Source organism: Bombina bombina, chromosome 2, assembly GCF_027579735.1.
Source record: "Bombina bombina isolate aBomBom1 chromosome 2, aBomBom1.pri, whole genome shotgun sequence".
Classification (NCBI taxonomy): domain Eukaryota; kingdom Metazoa; phylum Chordata; class Amphibia; order Anura; family Bombinatoridae; genus Bombina; species Bombina bombina.
In genome coordinates, this window is record NC_069500.1 from 114551383 (window position 1) to 114573691 (window position 22309).

Sequence of the window (22309 nt, forward strand, 5' to 3'; positions counted from 1 at the left end):
TGTTATTTAAACTGTTAAGGAAAGGAAGATAAAAAAATTGTGATTTGACAAGCTGGTCACATTACTCATGCATAGGTCGTAATTATAATACTTTGCTAATAATAATAATTGTGCATAATGAGAAGATACTAGGGGGCTGAATTATCAAGCTCCGAATGGAACTTAATGCCCCTGTTCCATGTGAGCCCTCAAGTGAAGGTCCATTTTGATGAATTAGTGCCCGGTTTTTAATAAACCTATTAAAAACAAGGGAACTTTAATTCATTAAAATTGACATTTCACTGTTTTCTTAAAAAACTTACCTTTTAATCCTGAACGCCGCTCCAGCGATTCCCCCGGCCGTAAGAAGCCTCTCCAGACATCAGAAATTATGAATCAGGCTTCCTCCAATCACAGCTTCCCCCCCGGGGGAATCTTGGCCTGATGCAATGCTGTGGTTGGAGGAAGCCGGATTTGTCATTTTGGACCTGAGAAGACGGCTTGCGACAGACGGAGGAAGTGCTGGAGCGGCTGCCAGGATTAAAAGGTAAGTTTTTGAAGAAAACAGTGAAATGTCAATTTTGATGAATTAAAGTGCCCTTGTTTTTAATAGGTTTATTAAAAACAGGGCACCAAATTATCAAAATGGACCTTCACTTGAAGGCTCGCCGGAAACAGTAGTTATGAAGCAGTGGTCTAAGAACCGCTGCTCCATAACTTGTCCGCTGCCTCTGAGGCTGCGGTCTTCAATCCGCCTGATCCTATACGATCAGGCTGATTAACACCCCCGGCTAGTGGCCGATCAGCTGCAAATTTGCAGTGGGCGGCATTGCACAAGCAGATCACCAGAACTGCTTGTGCAATGATAATTGCAGACAGTAAATCGGCCCCCAAGTGTGCTTTTATTTAGCAATTACCCTTTTCTGAGTCAGTTTGTGAATCCCCATTTATTTCTTTTGTCTCTACCAATAAAAAAGTCACGGATGTTAATTCCTGAACTGACGCAAAATTATACATGGACAAAATATTACTATTAATAATATTTGATATAGGTGGAATTTTTTATCATTTACTGTTAGATTTTAAAAGTACTTTTTAGACGCTTGACTGCTTTGTACATTGGAATTTTGAACCGCGCACAAATCTTGATGTGAAATTATGAAATGCAGACGGCAAGTTGACAGCTTAGTACATGTTGGCATTTGTGCTAAGTCTGACATGAATGATAATACAGAATAGGGATGGAGGAGGCTTACTGAATACTGAGAACAATTTCCTAACACATTCAATGCTCCTTGGTGCACCTCAAGATAACAATGGTAGGAAATAATAGAGGAGAAACATTTGATCATCCATGAAAATTAACTGAAAAGTTTAACAATATAAACAATTCAAATCATAAAGATGTCACTGTGTTGTAAGTTTAACGATACATTCAAGTAATGTTTCATTTGTTGCATCTAGAACAGGGCACTGTATTATATATTACAGTTTTCACGCTTAAAATAGCCATTTTTGTTGTTGTTGCTTGAGGGCTTGTCATTGTCATCTTCACCCAAGAGAACTGTGGCAGTTTTCCTAATCATCCAATAAGCTTCAGTTTGACTTATTATCTGTGCTCCTCCTGATAGTTTTACATTGAAAGTAATCTTTTTAATGCAAAACAAAAAAAACAATTAAATGTTTTTTTTTTAACATATTGAAATATCAATCATTCAAATGCAAGATCATTTTAATGTCCCTTTTAAAGGGACATAAAACAGGTTGAGATCTGTGCATATCCTAAAAGTTTTAATAATTAAAAATAGTTTGCATAAAAAAAATTGTTTAAAAATTGCTGGCAAGTATTTTAAAATAATATTCAAAAATAAGCAAAATGAATTGCATAGCTTAGCTGCCTGGAAAAGCCAACTCCCCCTTATCAGTGTTTAGACACAGGCATTGTATTTTAGTTCACAGCTTCTAGGCATGCTCCAGCAAATAATCGCTATGCACTTTTGCATTCTACCAAAACCAATAGATATAGATACAGCCATAGAAGGAAATGTGTGGGGGCAGTTAGAGCTTTACCATTCAGAAACTAAAAAGAAAGGGTTAATGGCGAGGCACTGCAGTATAAATTTGCAGGTAAAGTAATTAAAGTACATATTATTATATTTGTCTCTATCCCAACTTGTTTTATATCCATTTAAGTAAAGAAAAAAACCCACTGAAAATTCATGTAAATTATAAATACTGATAAATACTGATTTCTTGTTACTAATAGTGAGTTTATTACTGAACAGTTCCAATACCTATAAGAGGACATTAAAAAGCAAGCTTTAGTAAATGTTTAGCATGTATTGTACTGCAAAATATTTGTACACAAGAATAAATGTTTTAAACTTCTTAACGCTGTCATTTGATTAGCACAAAGTACAAGATTTTGCAAGCCAAGAGCAGCTCAGGAAAGTACCTTTTGAAAAACCTAATGGAATTTATATTCGGTGTCTCCTTTGTTGTGGCTAATTAGGAGCAGGAGTAAATTTATGGTTAAGCATCTGTAATAGGTACAAAAAGGCGTATGATCGCTGAGCACCTCCAGGTATTCTTGTATTTTTAAGTCAATATATTTTGTAGACTTTTTAATCCAGATTAAATCAGTGGGGATTATTCTCTTAACTTGTACTCTCATTTAGTGCTATCATAGTGTAGATTGTTAAGGTTAGAACAAATTCACCATATTTAAAGGAATAAGAAAGTCACAAATAAACTTACATGAGTCAGACATAGTAGGTCATTTTAAGATACTTTTAAATCCACTTCTATTTTTAAATGTACTTAGTTCTTTTGATATCCTTTGTTGAAAAAACATATGTGCATATCCCGCACTACTGGTAGCTAGTAGTTGGTGGCTACACATATTTGCATCTTGTCATTGGCTCTACAGATGTATTCAACTAGCTCCTAATTGTGCATGGATGCTTTAGAGATGACTTTAACTATCGCCTAGATTTAGAGTTCTGTGTTAGCCGTCAAAACCAGCGTTAAGGGGTCCTAACGCTGGTTTTGGCTGCCCGCTGGTATTTAGAGTCAGTCAGGAAAGGATCTAACGCTCACTTTCCAGCCGCGATTTTTCCATACCGCAGATCCCCTTACGTCAATTGCATATCCTATCTTTTCAATGGGATCCGCCTAACGCTGGTATTTAGAGTCTTGGCTGAAGTGAGCGTTAGAACTCTAACGACGAAACTCCAGCCGCAGAAAAAAGTCAGGAGTTAAGAGCTTTATGGGCTAACGCCGTTTCATAAAGCTCTTAACTACTGTGCTCTAAAGTACACTAACACCCATAAACTACCTATGTACCCCTAAACCGAGGTCCCCCCACATTGCCGCCACTATAATAAAATTTTTTAACCCCTAATCTGCCGACCGCCCACCGCCGCAACCTACATTATCCCTATATACCCCTAATCTGCTGCCCCTAACATCGCCGATACCTACATAATATTTTTCAACCCCTAATCTGCCCCCCCCCCCAACGTCGCCGCTACCTTACCTATACTTTTTAACCCCTAATCTGCTGACCGGACCTCGCCGCTACTCTAATAAATGTATTAACCCCTAAAGCTAAGTCTAACCCTAACTCTAACACCCCCTAAATGAAATATAATTTAAATCTAACGAAATAAAATAAATCTTATTAAACAAATTAATCCTATTTAAAGCTAAATACTTACCTGTAAAATAAACACTAATATAGCTACAATATAACGAATAATTATATTGTAGCTATTTTAGGATTTTTTTTTATTTTACAGGCAACTTTGTATTTATTTTAACTCGGTACAATAGCTATTAAATAGTTAATAACTATTTAATAGCTACCTAGTTAAAATAAGTACAAAATTACCTGTAAAATAAATCCTAACCTAAGTTACAATTAAACCTAACGCTACACTATCAATAAATTAATTAACTAAACTACCTACAATTATCTACAATTAAATTAACTAAACTAAATTACAAAAAACAAACAAACACTAAATTACAAAAAATAAAAAAATATTACAAGAATTTTAAACGAATTACACCTACTCTAAGACCCCTAAAAAAATAACAAAGCCCCCCAAAATAAAAAAATGCCCTACCCTATTCTAAAATAAAAAGTTAACAGCTCTTTTACCTTACCAGCCTTTAAAAGGGCCTTTTGCGGGGCATGCCCCAAAGAAAACAGCTCTTTTGCATTTAAAAAAAACATACAATACCCCCCCAACATTACAACCCACCACCCACATACCCCTAATCTAACCCACCCAAAACCCCCTTAAAAAACCTAACACTAAGCCCCTGAAGATCTCCCTTCACCACGCCGGGTATCACCGATCCGTCCAGAAGAGGGTCCGAAGTCTTCATCCTATCCGGCAAGAAGAGGTCCAGAAGAGGGTCCGAAGTCTTCATCCTATCCAGCAAGAAGAGGACATCCGGACCGGTAGACATGTTCATCCAGGCGGCGTCTTCTATCTTCATCCATCTGGTGCAGAGCGGGACCATCTTGAAGCAGCCGACGCGGATCCATCCTCTTCTTCCGGCGACTCCCGCCGAATGAAGGTTCCTTTAAGTGACGTCATCCAAGATGGCGTCCCTCGAATTCCGATTGGCTGATAGGATTCTATCAGCCAATCGGAATTAAGGTAGGAAAAATCTGATTGGCTGATTGAATCAGCCAATCAGATTCAAGTTCAATCCGATTGGCTGATTGGAACAGCCAATAGAATGCGAGCTCAATCAGATTGGCTGATTGGATCAGCCAATCGGATTGAACTTGAATCTGATTGGCTGATTCAATCAGCCAATCAGATTTTTCCTACCTTAATTCCGATTGGCTGATAGAATCCTATCAGCCAATCGGAATTCGAGGGACGCCATCTTGGATGACATCACTTAAAGGATCCTTCATTCGTCGGGAGTCGCCGGCAGAAGAGGATGGATCCGCGTTGGCTGCTTCAAGATGGTCCCGCTCAGCGCCGGATGGATGAAGATAGAAGACACCGCCTGGATGAACATGTCTACCGGTCCGGATGTCCTGTTCTTGCCGGATAGGATGAAGACTTCGGACCCTCTTCTGGACCTCTTCTTGCCAGATAGGATGAAGACTTCGGACCCTCTTCTGGACGGATCGGTGATACCCGGCGTGGGGAAGATAAGGTAGGGAGATCTTCAGGGGCTTAGTGTTAGGTTTTTTAAGGGGGGTTTGGGTTAGATTAGGGGTATGTGGGTGGTAGGTTGTAATGTTGGGGGGGTATTGTATGTTTTTTTTAAATGCAAAAGAGCTGTTTTCTTTGGGGCATGCCCCGCAAAAGGCCCTTTTAAGGGCTGGTAAGGTAAAAGAGCTGTTAACTTTTTATTTTAGAATAGGGTAGGGCATTTTTTTATTTTGGGGGGCTTTGTTATTTTTTTAGGGGGCTTAGAGTAGGTATAATTAGTTTAAAATTCTTGTAATATATATATATATAAGCTATAATGTAGGTTGCGGCGGTGTACGGAGCGGCAGATTAGGGGTTAATAATAATATGCAGAGGTCAGCGATAGCGGGGACGGCAGATTAGGGGTTAATAAGTGTAAGGTTAGGGGTGTTTAGACTCGGGGTACATGTTAGGGTGTTAGGTGCAGACTTAGAAAGTGTTTCCCCATAGGAAACAATGGGGCTGCGTTAGGAGCTGAACGCGGCTTTTTTGCAGGTGTTAGGTTTTTTTTCAGCTCAAACTGCCCCATTGTTTCCTATGGGGATATTGTGCACGAGCACGTTTTTGAAGCTGGCCGCGTCCGTAAGCAACGCTGGTATTTAGAGTTGCAGTGGCGGTAAATTATACTCTACGCTCCCTTTTTGGAGCCTAACGCAGCCCTTTAGAGAACTCTAAATACCAGCGTTGTTTAAAAGGTGCAGGTGGGAAAAAACATGCGTAGCTAACGCACCCCTTCTAACGCAAAACTCTAAATCTAGGTGTATGTGTTTAAACATTTTGCAGGGGTTAAACACAAAGTTATATATTTTTTAATGACTCTTTTTTTTTTTTGCATTTTCCATACTGTCCCAACTATTGTGGGCCTTGTCAGTGAGGTGCAGCCATATCCCTCTAGGTACACTGAGCAACGGGTCAACGCCTGGATTCCCGCATCACATGTGTCATAATTTGCATAAATTAAAAGACAGAAGCACTCAACCTTTTGCTCAACATGTGCCTTTCACAGAGAAGAACTTTCCTGTAGCATATCAGTCTGATCCTGACTGTTCTGTGAAGTCAGGATCAGACTCATATGCTTCAGGAAAGTTCATCTCTGTGAAAGGCACATGTTGAGCAAAAAGAGGCTGCTTCTTGGGTGGTAACTAGCCATAGAACAAGCTATTATGCTATTGTTCATTCCCAGGTTGAGCGCTTCTCTCTTTTTATTTATGCAAATTATTACACTTGTGAAGTCTCCTTAAGTGTGATGCAGGAATCCAGACGTGGACCCGTTGCTCAGTGTGCCTAGAGGGATATGGCTGCACCTCACTGACAAGGCCCACAGAAGGCTGAAATGATCGTCTGAGGTCGCTTCTCAGGTCTTTGGCTGGGATCAAGTGCAGTTTTCTGTGCTTGGTCTTGGTTGAAAGATTTGCTGCCTGGAGACCTGCTCCTTCGGCCTGGGGTCCTTTCCCTTCAGGGTTTGGGCTCCTGCTGCAATTGGGGGGGGTGGCTACTCCTTAAGCGTAGAGCAACTGGGTAGTAGGGCCGTCCCCTTGGCCTTGTGGCATTGTCCCTGGACTTCAGTCACATGCTGCTTTTGGGGGGGGGGCGCTCTGAAATCCAGCCTAAAGAGGCAATAGGACAATTATGGCTACCAATGTGCCAAACGTTCCCCATACACTTCGGGTGTTGATTTCTGAGGACTTCCGAGAGAAGATTGGTTTGGCTCATGTCCAGCAGGTTGTTTTGGAGGGTGTTTTGAAGATGCCAAGAGCAAGTTTGCATTGTGTTCAGTCTTTCCCTTCAAGAGGGATTTTTGATGTGGCTTTCACTGATGAGCATCACTTACAGACCGGCTATCAACGGACTATTGATATGGCTGCTGCTCCAGAGTTGGTGGGCATGAGATTTGTTGCCTGTGTGCAGAGGGAGAGAAGAATCCCAGTGACAGTACATATGTACAACCATTGAGTCACTGATGTGGAAATTCGTCTGTTTCTTTGTTGCTACTTTGATGATGTTCAATGAGGTAGCAAGCTGAAGAATCAATTTTGGACTTTCAATGGAAAGCGCAGGTTCTGGATGCGGTTTGTGCCAGATGAATTAGGTATTGTTGGAAAGAAACACCCTCCACAGACTTTCACCATTGGTGGAAATAGAGGTTTCCTATACTATGATGACATGCCTCTGTTTTGCCGTAGTTGCAACCTGTTTGGTCACATTGCTGAAAATTGCCCAGGTGCCAGATGTTGAAATTGCGGTGAGGAGGATCATCTTGTTGCCCACTGTAGTAAACGCCGGACCTGTGACCTGTGTGGTTCTTCAAGTCATCTGTGCAGTATGTGTCCTTTGATGATGTTGCAGGGGCTTGATAGAGTGAAGCTTTCCTATGCTGATGTTGCAAAAAAACATCTTCAGTTGCAGTTGAGCCATCTGTGAATGAGGAGGAGGTCTCTGATGAGGCATTGATCTCAATATTACCTTTTTGTGTAAGAAAACTGCAGTTGGGGTCCCTGTCAAAGAGGTGTCTGATGCTCCTGTGGTGGTTCCTGTGGCTGAGAAGGTGGAGGAAGCCCAATCTAATCTTCAGGAGGTGGATCTTGCTACATCTAATGTGATAGCTGCTTCTGATGTTCTTGAAGCCCTGTTGCCCAATTCTGTGGATGATACTGTTGCTGTTCCTGGGACAGGGAATTTTTCTTTCACTGAGTCATCTTGTGATCCTGCTCCTGATGCTGTTCTTGGTGAAGGGGAGAACATTGATTGGTCTGCTGTTGTGTCCTCTGGTTCTGAGGAGGATATGGACACTGCAGGGAAAAAATCTGCCTACAAGCAGAAAGAAGGTGCAGATTCTGATGGATGGGAGATTCCTGATTTGGATCTACCAGTAGATAAGAGTGCAGATCCAGATACTGACTCTTTAATTTCAGAGTTTCCATCTGTCTCTACTAAAGACGTTACCTCTGACTCAAGCCAGTGTATAGGTGACTTTTCTGATACCTCTTCTGTTGCTTATCTAAATAAAAGAGATGTGAACCAACTTGCTGAAGTTACTGGTTATGAGGCTGGCAAGGGGGAGCCTAGGAGGTCGGCACGTCACAGAAGCAGATTTAAAGGATCTCCTTTGAGTCCTAAGAAAAAGAAAGAAAAGAAGATGTCCTGATGTTAATTTTGTTTTTTGTTTGTTTTTCTTTATAAAAAAATTGTGATGTTTCTGACCATTTCTTCCCTTAATGTCAGGTGTATGAAAACTATAGCAAGGAGAGCTGCAATTTTTAAGTTATTATCTGTATGTTCTGCTAATATTTTTTGTTTGTAGGAATGTGGTCTCTCTGAACATCCTAAATGTGCTGACTGGGAATATGGTCCTAAAGTATAGTCTTGTTCTTCTGATAGGAATGGGGGGTGGGAGTTTTGTTTAAGGGGTTTTGTTTTTCTATCCTTAATGTAGTTCACATTGTCTCAGGTCAGGTTCTTTTAGTTAGTTTTAGTTTTTGTGGGACTGTTTTTCGTTTGTTTAATGTATATGCTTCTCCAAATAGGGTAGAATGTTTGCTTAATTTTGAAACATTAAAGTTTTTTTCTACCAGGTCGAGAGCCAACTTTTTTGGTTGGGGATTTTAATTGTATTATTAAGAATGGGGACAGAGAGGGTGGGAGTGATTGTAGGGTGGATAGCTCAGGGAAGTTTTTAGTTGATCTGCTTAAATCTTTCGGTTTGAAGGATGCCTTCGGGTCCATTTCATTTTCAGGGGAGGGTTTTACTTTCTTTAGTGATAGTGGTAGGATAAAATATCAAATTGATTTTTGCTTTTTATCTAAATTTTTATGTGTTAATGATTTTTCTTTAAAGCGGATGCCCTTTACGGATCATTATCAAGATTAAGGGTCAGTTTGTTTGGATGTATGAAAGGTGGCGTGAAAGAAAGTGTGATTTTAGTAATGTTCTTATGTGGTGGGAATGGTTGAAGGTGGAAATAAAGAGGTTTTTTATTAAGAAAGGCTGTGAGAAAGCTAGAATGGAAAGGGAGTTGTATGATAAATGGTATCTGAGGTTGTTGTATTTGTATGAATTGAGAAATGTGGTATTGATGTGCATGAGGAAATTGCTGAAGCAAGAAAGATAATTAAAAAGTGTATGCATGAAAAAGGAAAGAAAATTGTTTTTATGGCAAGACTGGAGAAAATGGAAAAGGATGAGTCTTGTAGTAAATATTTTTTAAGAAAGCTTTTCAAGGAATGTCTGGTTTTGTTAGTGTTTTTGATAAGGTTGAGTGTGAAATTAATGGTACGGATGGTGTTTTGCGTGAAGTTCATGAGTTTTACAGTGAGCTGTATAAAGAAAAAACAAGAGATGTTTTATTGGAAAAGGAGTTGTTGGAAGACATTGAGGTTAAGTTGGAAAAATATGATAATGATGTGTTAGAAAGGGATCTAAGTTTGGATGAGATTGCAGAGGTTATTAGGAGTTTTAAGAATGGGAAGGTACATGGTTGTGATGGTTTGCCTGTTGAATTGTATACTTGTTTTTGGAATTTGATTGGGGTGGATATGTTGGATGTTTGTAAGTTTGTTTTTAGAATGAATGTTTTGCCTGTTTCAATGAGGAAAGGTTTGATTGTTTTGTTATTTAAAATGGGTGATAAGAGAGATTTGAGGAATTGGAGGACGATTACGTTGTTGAATGTTGACTATAAGGTTATTGCAAAGGTGTTGGCAAATAGAATACGTGGAGTGATTGGTAAGGTTGTGGGTGAAGAGCAAGTGTGTGCTGTTCCTGGGCAACAGATTTCTGAAAGTTTGTTGTTACTACGTGATGTACTGTGGTATGTGAGGGAGAGGATGAGGTCTGTTACTGTTGCTATTGTGGATTTTGAAAAAGCATATGATAGGGTAGTGCATGATTTTATGTTTCATGTTTTAGAACGTTTAGGTTTTTCTGGTAAGATTATTGGATGGTTTAAATGTTTGTATTGTGATATTGTGAATCAAGTTCAGGTTAATGGTTTTTTGACTGAGGAATTTTGTGTTAAATCTGGAGTGCGTCAAGGATGTCCTTTGTCTCCTGTGTTATTTGTATGTGTCATTGAGCCATTGTTAACTCGTTTGAGGAAGGATAAATTAGTTAGAGGTGTGAGTGTTCCTGGTAGTAATGGAAGGTGTTTAAAAGTGATTGGGTATATGGATGTGTGTGGTATGTGAGACTCAGGCTGGTTTGAGGAGGGTGAAAACTTTAGTTGAATGTTTTTGTATGGCAAGTGGTTTCAGAGTTAATTGGAATAAGTGTAAAGTTAAAGTTTTTGGTAATGATAGGGAGATTGATTCCTGTGGATGGCCTGTGACTGACGGTGCAATTGAGGTGTTGGGTGTGAAATTTGATGTGGATTTGAAAGGCTTGGAAAGTTGGGAGAATGTTTTTGATAAAGTGAGTAGAAAACTTCAGTTTTGGTCTTTAAGGACTTTATCTTTGGAAGGAAAAATGTTAGTTATTAAATTGGTTTTGATCCCTATTATGTTATATTTGGCATTAGTTTTTCCGCCTCCTGAGAGGACTTTTCAGAGAATTTTGAGAGTGTTGTTTTCTTTTTTCTGGAGTTCTGGTATGGAGCGTTTGAAAAGAGATGTTGCTGTTAAGAGTAAGAATGTTGGTGGTAAGGGTTTTCCAACTGTGGAGAGATTTTTGGCTGTGAAATATGTTAGTAGGTGTGTGGTTCTGAGTGGTAAGGATAGCATGGCTGATTGTGTGGAAATGTTTTAAGACGACATGGTTTGTTTGAGATTGATAGAAAGAAACCGGTATGTTTTGTTGTTCCGTGGTTTTATGTAAGGGTGGAATGTTGGATTAAAAAATATGGTTTGGAGAATGTTAGTAGGGAGATATGGTGTGCAAACAGAATGGTGTTGAAAATGTTGGAGAAGAAGGAAGGTCTTGAGTTGATTGGGGGTTTGAATGAAAATGAATGTGTGTTGGTATGGAAAAATGTGTGTAATAAGTATTTGATGAATAGGCAGGAAGATATTAGTTGGATGAGTGTGTATAAGTGTTTGCCAACAAGGGATTTTTAGAGAATGCGTCGTTTAGTGGCTTCAGAAATGTGTCCTAGAGATGGTTGTTGTCAAAGCGAGAGTGTTATTCATTTGTTTTGGAATTGTGAGTATGCTAGGGATGTTTGGAGAAGTTTGAAAAGGATGATTAAGGGTCTGACTGGAGTGCAGTTTTTTACTTTTAATATGATGATGTATGGTTTGTGTGGAAGTGGTGTGGAAAATGAGAAAGCAAGATTGATATGGTTGTTGGCATGTTGTGTGAAGGAGGTGTTGTGGGATGTGCGTAATATTTTAATTTTTAAGAAAGAGGTAGTTACTGTAGGTAATTTTGTGGGTATGATCCGTGGGAAGCTGTATTTGTATTTTTCTTTTGATAGGAGGCGATATGGGGAATTAGATTCTGAAGGCATCTGGAAGACAAAGAAGTGGAAGGATTGGATTATTTAGTTTTTAGGGTTTTTTTTTCTCCAGTTTGTTTTTATCTGTATTTGAAATATGTTTAATTTTATTTTGTGTGATCATTTAAGTTTTCTGTTTGCATTTTGATTTTTTCTGAAAATTTGGGTCAATATTTCAATTGTTTTGTAACAAGAGATATTTTTTTTGCATTTGTTATTATGATTTTATTTTGTATATATGCATATATGATTATTTTTCTAATAAAAGAATTACGAAACGTATGTCTGGGGTTTTGCTGTTTCTCTCGTTCAGAGAGTGATTGCCTGGTATTTCGGGGCTGGACTGTGCTGTTAAGTCAGGATCAGACTGATATGCTTCAGGAAAGTTATTCTCTTTGAAAGGCACATGTTGAGCAAAAAGAGGCTGCTTCTTGGGTGGTAACTAGCCATGGAACAAGCTATTATGCTATTGTTTGTTCCCAGGTTGAGCGCTTCTCTCTTTTTATTTACACACACAAGTATGTCTAAAGATATATGTACAAATTCTAACATTAATAATAATTAAAAAAAAAAAAACATGAGATAAGCATATCATGATTTCTAGAAATACAAATATACATTAATTTATGTGAAAATATCAAATATCAGTTTTTTTTATAACAAATAAATAGAAAATAACTATCTATGAGATATTATTGTTTGTTCAGGTATAAATCTAGCTATTTCTTGGACATTAACATATGAAAAATAAAAGATTAGCTTTAGAGAAATGTGCTTGTTCATGGACAGTAATGAAATGTTATAAATAAAGTTGGATAAAACAGAATATCCGCAACATCAATGACTCTTATTTATCAACAGTCCGATGTTCATCGCTCCATACTTGACGCGTGGGTTTTTGACAGAGTTTTTAATACATAAAGCCGTCGTATGTAGATTCGTGGCAGCAATGACTTGCGAGCGTATTGACGCCAGCGAATGCACGCTTTGATAAATCGGCCCCCTAGTTTCAACTTTTACTTAATTTATTTGTAGCTGTATATTTGATTTTTTTTTTTTTATACAGTTTTAAATTATATTTATTAATCTAGTATATAACTGTGTACAACAATTGTGCAAATATAACCATAAGAGTTTTCAAGTGGCTTAAGCAGTAGAGTTTGAAAAATATCAAAGAACAGTGTGAAACTGTATTCTACTATATTAAAATACTATTGGTCAGGGTTATCAGTATAAAGTACAGTATGTCAGAAATGACAAATTAATAGTAAACTCAGTATTCTGATGCATTTTCATAGACTCTCCATTCAATATATTTCATGCTGCTCTAACACACCACTGCTGTGCATAACTTGCATTAAGGGTTTTTTTTTTTTTTAAAATAAACAAACTTTATTTACATGGAAAGAACTCTACAAACACAACAGTACTCTGGGGTCCTTTGAAAAACTATATGCAGGGTGTGCCTAATTAATAAACATATTGATTGTAAAAAAAAAATCTCAACATTTTAAATTCATATAAGTTAAATAACTAGGTAGTCAATACTAGAGAAAAAGCAAATATACAAATCATTTACATTTTCTTATACAGGTAAAATTAGCTTGATTGAACACACAAAATATTTTTGCTGCCAAATGGATAAACAAAGAATTCAGAATATTGTTGGAAAATGGCACCACCTAGTGGTAATACTGTATAGGTACAGTTCTAAGCAGTGAGATGTACTTTATTTTTTCCCTGTAAGACTGAAAACAAATCTGAAACATTCTAATAATTGAAAAAAAAATATACAGTATAATTCTTCCTAAACAAACATCATCTATCTCATCTATTAGTAAGATACATGGCATAGCTTATTGTGTAAGAAAACTACATTTACACCTAAACACAGAACATATGCATTAAAGTGAAGGTCAATTTCGATGAATTATTGCCCGGTTTTTAATAATCCTATTAAAAACAAGGGCACTTTAATGAATCATAATTGACATTTCACTTGTTTTCTTCAAAAACTTATCTTTTAATCCTGACAGCCGCTCCAGCGATTCCCCTGCCGTCGGAAGCCTCTTCATACGTCAGAAATGACGAATTTGGCTTCCAATCACGGCTTCGCCCAGGGGGGAATCATGGCCTGAGGCAAGACTGTGATTAAAGGAAGCCAGATTCATAATTTTGGACCCGCGCAGAGGGCTTGCGACAGGTGGAGGAAGCGTTGCAGCAGCTGTCAGGATTAAAATGTAAGTTTGTGAAGAAAACAAGTGAAATGTCAATTTTGATTAATTAAAGTGCCCTTGTTTTTAATAGGATTATTAAAAACCAGGCATTAATTCTTCAAAATTGACCCTCACTTTAAAAAAATATGAGACAGCTGGAAAGGAAACAAGCAAGTACTTAGAAAGGGCCATAATACCCAAATGTTTAAACACTTTAAACACTTGAAAGTGATGCAGCATAGCTGTAAAAAGCTGACTAGAAAATATCACCTGAGCATCTCTATGTAAAAAGGAAAGATATTTTACCTCAAAAGTTTCTCAGTAGCCACATCCCATTGTAAAGGACTTCTAAGCAGCATATCAGTATGTCTGTCCCGGGACAACGTAAGGGGCGAGCTTACGTGCACTCTCATCTTATTTCCCTATTCAGTTTAAAGGAAGTTTGCTATGAAATCTCATGAGAGTTAAGTGAAATCTCATGAGATCACAGTACAAGAGTTCATGACCTCAGCACTGCTGATGCTGATTGGCTGCTGTTCATTTCTTCATTTTTTTTTTTTACCTGCAGCTGGGCAGTAACTGAGTATAACTTTTTACACAGAACTTACTCTGCTGAGCTGAGGAGATTGTGAGGTAAAATATCTTCCTTTTTTACATAGAGATGCTCAGGTGATATTTTCCTATCAGCTTTTTACAGTTATACTGCATCAGTTTCAAGTGATTTAGCATATGAGTATTATGTCCCTTTAATTCTTGCATTTTAGTCCCAGGCCCTTAAAGGAACATGAAACTCCAAAATTTATTTTCATTATTCAAATAGATCATAGATTTTTAAAAAACTTTCCAATTTACTTCTATTTTCAAATTTGCTTGATAGTATCATTTGTTGAAGGAGCAGAACTGCACTAGTGGGAGCTAGTTGAACATCTGGTATGCCAATGACAAGAGGTATATGTGTGCAGCCACCCACCACTAGCATAGTCCTAGTAGTGCACTGTGCCAACCTAGGTATTTTAATCAGCCAATAGTAAGAAAGTATTTAATTTTAAACTAATTATCCTTTTCTATTGGATGATTAAAATTTAAAATGAAATACTCTCTTGCTATTGGATGATTAAAATCAGCCAATAGGGATTGACTGATTTAAAAGCAGCCAAAGTGGTACTGCTCAATAAAGGAGTGCTGCGCTTCCGTAAATTCAGTGTGTGGCCGCGACCGCATGAAGACCAGGGCTCGAGGAAGAGAGCCGAAGAAAAGAAGATGTGTAGTGGAGGCAGGGGAAGATGGGCCCCCTACGTAAGAAACCAGGATGAAGAGGGCCCCAACGTGGAAAGAGATTGTGGAGTGGAGGCCACAGTAGAAGCTGCTGAAGTCCGTCACCATTGCCACGAAGATTGGCCCCCCGGTGCCAGAAGCTGGTATGAAGAGAGTCCAACGTCGAATCAAGAGGAGCCAGATTTTCTAGCGGTGAGTACACATTTTGGAGTTAGTTAGGACTTTTTTGGAATGTTTTATAATTTTTAAGAACAGGCTTTTTTATTTTAACTGTTTAGGATAGGTTTTTTTAGGTAGATTTTATTATGTGGTGATAGGGGGGTTACTTTTATTGTAGAGGGGGGCTTTGCAATTGTGTTATTGCAAAAGAGCTGAATTATCTTTAGGGCAATTCCCTACTAAAGGCCCTTTTAAGGGCTATTGTAATTTATTTTAGTTTTAGGGTTTAGGTTTTTTGTTTTGGGTGGGTTTTTTTATGGGGCATGTAGATTAGTGTTAGGTATAATGTTTTGTTTTATTTTGGATACTGAATTTAACTATATTTTGTAAATTAGATTTATTATTTTATTGTAACTTATTTTTTTTTATTTTCATGAAACTTAAGGGGTTTAGTTTGGAGGGGGGGTTAGGTGTTAGTGTAGTTTTAGTTTGCGTTGGGAGGTATCGGTTTAGACTTTAATCATCTAAACACCCCCCATATCTGTATGGGGTTGATTAAGTGATTATTGATGTTTAGCATGCAGTAGACCTTAACCATTTAAGGACACAGCTTTCAGTTTGCTCAATGGTTTTATGACGGAAAAATTCCGTCATATGTCCTTAAGAGGTTAATCACCTAACCCTCCCCCCCCCATACCTATATGGGGGTTGATTAGGTGATTATTGATGTTTAGCATTTACTGTAGTAGGCTTTAATCAGCTAACCACCCTCACACCTGTATGGGGGTTGATTGGATAATTATTGATGTTTAGCAGGCAGTAGTCCTTAATCACCTAACCACCCCCATACCTAGCTTTTTCCTTTCATTCTATTGGCTGATTTGAATTTGCGGTGTTGGGGGATATAGACATGGGCATAGACAATAATTGCTTTGGATACATTTTTTGTAGCAGAAAAAAAAAATATTTTGGCCAATATTAGTTTATGATATAGTTCCCTTCAGCTGAATTTAGACAACATATTTAGGGCTAGATTACAAGCGAAGAGCTATTTAACGCTCCTGCTAAACGGTTAACTGCTTTAGAAGTGCTTCGGGTTGCGCTCATATTACAAGTTGAAATTAAACAGTTTTTGGTTGCTCTCTAACCTTACGGGTAAAAAAAACAAACTTAAAATATTGCGTGCATGATAACCTTTTCTCCCACAAAAGTCAATGGAACAAAAAAAGTTGAATAAAATCTAACACCATACTCAAGCACAAACACAATATCATATTCTCAAGTGCACCAACCTGACATGAAAATATGACAATTTCACATATATTTATACCTATATATAGAAGATTATATACAAGAAAACAAAAGGGGGTGTGTTCACAGTGTATGATTGTTCTCATGTACCCTAATAGCCAATCATCTGCACATCCACACAATGCTACAATGTATCTCACATCTAAACACTCACTACGATGTACCAAATATATAGAAAGGTAGGTATTGTGTTTGAAAATCCACATATTACTGTAAAATTAGTAACTTGTTCTTAATACCCTGGGACTAGATACTGTACATAAGAAAAGAGCCGCTATACTAGAACAGAACGTTATATGTACTTCATGTTATCTTTAGCCAAAAATCAATACGTAATACTACAGCTGTCACTAAATAAGATTAGGACAATAGAGCCTATATACAAAAGATATTGCATACAATGTCCTATAAGACAAGGGGGAGAGGCGCCAAATAGTGTGATAAAGTAACGGATATGATCTGAATGATAGGATGTGCAGATGGATACTCACAAAAGGCATTGCACATCTGGTGCAATAACTAACGAACCAAGGCTTCAGAGCCACTCGGCTGATTCAGGTAATCAGAGAGGACAGCTAGATAACAACAGAGCTCCTATCCAATGACATATCCCCACCTGGGCTGAATTTGACCAATCAGGAAGTAGCAACTACGATTGGTCTACTTAGAACAAATGTAAAGCTGGTCGTAACCAAAGAGCAAGGTACAAAGGCTTTAAAAGATTAATTATAATAACACATTAAAGCATTAGGTTGCACAGCAACGCATTTCTCGGCCATAGTGCCGTTTCATCAGGCTGTATAAACAATCAAGTACCTTGCTCTACTTAAACATCATCCTAACCAATCAATACCCAGGGATCTCACACCCCCCCCCCCCCCAAGTGCCATATCCCATTGGAGCATGTAGCCGGCAACCTGACTAGTCATACTTAAGGCACGTCAGTGTGTGGGGGACACCCGGTCAAAACATAATATAATATTGCAGTTTCAAAACATAATCATACATAATCTGTAAAAAATAAAAAATAACAATAACAACACAATCAAATTGGGAATAGACAATTTCTCCTCAAATAGTTACTTAAATCTAAGGAATATAAAATGATTTATTCGATGACAGTTTGAATATATTGGAAGTAAAGTGTGTAATTACTCAGGGAAAAAACAAACAAAGTGAAAGCTAGTGATCTGATATAATTCAGACATGTGCATAATGGAGATGCCAACAGCATAATATTAGCAACAATAATATTACATATTGTGATATTTACAATGGGCTAAGTGTTATCCTACATCTAAACGATCTATGCGATATTTGTGACTAAAGTGAGGCTGTAAAGTAAATATCCGTCATCCAGTATAAAATTATAACGTACATTGTAAATATGGCTAAGTGGCGACCTTAATGTATGTGATAGTGAGGGTGGATATGGATAGCTATAAATCTATGGGTATCTGGAAAAGTGACATTGAATATGAAGTAAATAAAATATACTTCCTAATTTTAAATGGTGTGGGCCCTAAAAAATACTATATAAAAAAAAAAGAATTGGAAATAGGGAAAACAAAATCCTCGAGTCACAATCAGATAACAAATACTACAAATCATAATGTGCATAAAATTATCTTAAGAAGATCTCATTCAAATTAATTTTATTAGTTATCATATACATAGAATTCATATTAATACATTGTGGTTTTAAAAATTGTGGTTTAAAATAAAATTCATTAGTCTACAACCAGAAAATAATATACTCCATCGGGAGGCCATAACGGATCCACAAGCCAAAGACCATGGTGGCTAAAAAGAAGCCAAATCCACATTCATATTCCGTCCTAAAGGATGGAGTGTCCTTAGCTTGTGGATCCAATATGTCTCCCTCTGTCTAAGTCTCAGAAATTATAAAGATATGATGGGGTTATACTTTCTATAGGAGTAATAGAATAACAACCAGGCTTGCCTCTATGTTTTGAATGACAGTGTCGAATAACACTATGTGATTTTTTGTTATTAGTTATACTGTGATAATGTTGAACCATCTATGGCTAAGGCGCCTAATGGTACGGCCTATATATTGAACCCCACATTCGCAGGACAATAAATAAATCACATAGTGTGATACACAAGTTAATAGATCTTTAATGGGATAGCTTTTCTTACTCATATGAGAAGTAAAGTGAGTCTGCCCATGTCCAATATGATTATACATTTTGCAGGTTTTGATCCTGCACTTAAAAGCTCCCTTTTTTGTTTCAATTCATTTGCTGATCTTCTATTACTTGTAGAACCTAGGGTTCATTGTTGCCTGTTTATTTTTTACTATGCTACTCAGTGCAAGGATATTCTTGAGATTGGGTGCTCTTTTAAAAATGACAACAGACCTATCTCCAATTAACTCATTTAAAACTGGATCCCTCTTAAGAATCCTCCTGTGATTATTTAATGCTTGGCGAATATCTTCACTATCTTTTGAGAGAGCTGCCTCACTCCAAACAGCGTCTTTATTATTTTTATCTTTTACATATATTTGTTTTTTTCTGTTTGCTCTGATTGGTATTATTATTCATAGTACCAATTGTCATTGTCACTGTTTCATTTACTATTTTTTATGCTTTATTTTTTATTTTTTATGCATTATTTTTTATTATATTTTTTATTATAGCTTATCAATTTTTTATGATTTTAGTTACTATTATTTTAGTTGTATTTGATAGTTGGGGCTTTAACTGTCACTATTATCTAGTACATTGTTTATTTGGATTTCAACCAATATATTAGTATATAGGCATATAGGATTTTATTGTATATTTTGCTGGCACACCTCTTGTATCTAGTCCTAGTGCTAGATTGTGTGAATTTCGTTATATACAAAAGAAGAGAATATATCTACTACAGAGTTTTTAAATGTGGGTGTAACTTAGGGATCTAATATCATCGTCTAGCTGGCTACTTCCTCATCATACTCTACCTTCAGTCTTTATGCCAATCGGAGTATGGTAGTAAAATTTCCAATCATAAAAAATAGTGCCAACCCACACTGGCATTGAGTCCACCTGGGCATACAGTCCCCAGGGTATATATCCATTTTACTTCTAGCTGTAGAAGCTTCTTCTTTCTGTTCCCACCACGTCCTGGGGAAGGTGGTACGGGATCAATTAATAGGAAGCGAAGATCCATTACAGTATAGTTCATCTTCAAGAAGTGCCTCGCTACCGGTTGGTCTGTCTTCTTTTTCTCCAAAGCTGTTCTTATGGCACTCCTATGGTTAGCCATCCTCTTCTTAATATCATTGCCCATTTTTTCCTACATAGTACTTTCCAAAAGTACAATTAAGTAGGTAGACCACGTATTTGGTAGAACAGGTTAAATGGAATTTGATCTTAAACCTATGGTTGGAATGTGGATGGTAAAATTATGTACTTTGGATCATTGAATTGCAGGTTGTGCAGCTAATGCATCTGAAGCATCCTGGTTTCTGTGTCTGTAGCCATGATTTCTTGATATAAGCATGTTTAGGGTCAGTAATCATCAGTATGTCCTGTAGATTTTGTCCTCTCTTATACCCCACTCTTGGGGGTTCACTATTCAGATGTCAGGAGCCCCCAATGTTCTCTCACTGACCTTGCCAACACATCAGTATCAGGTTAATAAGTAGTTACAAATAATTTATTTGTGTCTACCTTCTGTTGATTTTTCAACAATTCCGCTTGTGTACATTCATTGGCTGCCTTCTGAGCCCCTTTGATTATGTTATAGGTGTATCCCCTCTGGGAGAACGTTGCTGACATTTCTTGCAGTTGTGTCTGTACCTCCTCTTTCTGGGAATTGTTCATAACCACTCTGTACATCTGGGCCTTTGGTATGGCCCTAATGAGGGATGGGGGATGGCAGCTGGCTGCTTGTAGAAGGGAATTCCTATCTGTGGGTTTATGGTACATTGTTGTCCCCAGCTGGGTCTCTTTTTTGTAGATCCTTAAATCAAGGAAATCTGCAGCTGTTTTACTGTGTACCATCTTAAATCTCACAGGTTTTGGTCACTCATTCAATAATTCAAACCATTCTACAAGTTTATTTTCATCCCCCCACCAGATCAGAAGGACATCATTGATGTAACTCTTGTATACAAAGATATTGGGATGCTCATTGACCTTTATCACATTGTTCTCGTAGTTTTCCATAAAAAGGTTTGTGTACGAAGGGGACATATTCGACCCCATCACCGTTCTTGTAACCTGTTGGACGTATTGTGTCTCAAGCCTAAAATAGTTGTAGGTGATGAATTCAATATCTGGTCCCACATATGGATATTTTAATAGGCTTTTCCTAATGGTTTCAACCCCATCACTGTGGGGAATGATTTTGTACAAACTTGTGACATCTATAGTCACTAGGAGGTCATCTGATTCCATAACACCAATCCTAGGTTATTGATTGAGGATGTCAGTAGAGTCACGAATGTATGATTTCATTTGTTTCACCATAGGTGAAACTCAATGCCAGTGTGGATTGGCACTGTTTTTTATAATTGGAAAATTTTACTACCATACTCCGATTGGCATAAAGACTGAAGGTAGAGTAAGATGAGGTAGTAGCCAGCTACACGCTGATATTAGTTCCCTAAGTGACACCCACATGTAAAAACTCTGTAGTAGATATATTCTCTTCTTTTGTATATAGGTTCTTTTGTATATAGGCTCTATTGCCCTAATCTTATTAAGTGAGAGCTGTAGTATTACATATTGATTTTTGTCTAAACATAATATGAAGTACATATAATGTTCTGTTCTAGTACAGGGGCTCTTTTCTTATGTGCAGTATCTATTCCCAGAGTATTAAGAACAAGTTAGTAATTTCACAGAAATATGTGGATTTTTGAACACAAGTAACTGCCTCTCTATATATTTGGTACATTGTAGTGAGTATTTAGATGTGAGATACATTGTAGCATCGTATGGATGTGCAGATGATTGGTTATTAGGGTACATGAGCACAATGATGCACTGTGAACACACACCCTTTTGTTGTGGTTATGTCTCTGGCCAGTCTTACTGTATATTTGGCCATTATAGACTGTATTTATGGTATTCACCTACTTAAGAGCAGCAGTAACAAATATACGGCCAGATTACGGGTTTTGCATTATGAGCGGCTTGGTACTAACTTGCAAGTTATTTCCACCACTCACCTCCCTATAGCGCTGCTATTACAGGTTTGCAAAAACCCAGCATTAGCAGGCAATATGGCAGCGTTGAGCGCCATACTGCACCCAAATACCAACGCTGCTTTGAGCTGGTTTTACATGCTCGTGCATGATTTCCCCATAGACATCAATGGGGAGAGCCGGTTAAAAAAAAGCCTAACACCTGCAATAAAGGAGCGTAAAGCTCTGTAACGCAGCCCCATTGATTCCTATAAGGAAAGAAAATGTATGTTTACACCTAATACCCTAACATAAACCCTGAGTCTAAACACCCCTAATCTGCCGCCCTGACATCGCCGACACCTACATTGCACTTATTAACCTCTAATCTGCTGCCCCCAATGTCGCCGCCACCTACCTACACTTATTAACCCCTAATCTGCTGCCCCAATGTCGTCGCTAACTACAATACACTTATTAACCCCTAATCTGCCACCCCCAATGTCGTTACTACCTACCTACACTGTTTAACCCCTAATCTGTCGTCCCCAACGTCGCCGCCACTATACTAAA